Raw genomic sequence first — 333 nt, forward strand, 5'->3', positions numbered from 1 at the left:
GTTTGCGCATAATGTGCCTAGACGCAAACAAAGAGAGGGATGTATCTATTCTAAAAATGGATTGCTCTCCGTTCACCTTAAATGTGATCAGAAGGATTAACATTTGGCCTCTGGGTGAGGTTTTAGGGAGGGGTGTGTGTGTGTCCCTGTCCCTTTCCTAGAACCTGGTGCGCGTTCTGAACAGGCCTCTTTGAAAGCTCTTTGCATTCAATGGAGACTGCAGTATGGTTTCAACGCATTAAAAAAAACAACAACACAGACTACTTGGACCTGTATCCCTCGGAACCCCCAAATTGGTCCTAGACTGATTCCTTTGATAGACCGAGAGGTGCG

The sequence above is a fragment of the Crocuta crocuta genome, unplaced genomic scaffold (genome assembly GCF_008692635.1).
Source record: "Crocuta crocuta isolate KB4526 unplaced genomic scaffold, BGI_CrCroc_1.0 scaffold944, whole genome shotgun sequence".
Taxonomy (NCBI): Eukaryota; Metazoa; Chordata; class Mammalia; order Carnivora; family Hyaenidae; genus Crocuta; species Crocuta crocuta.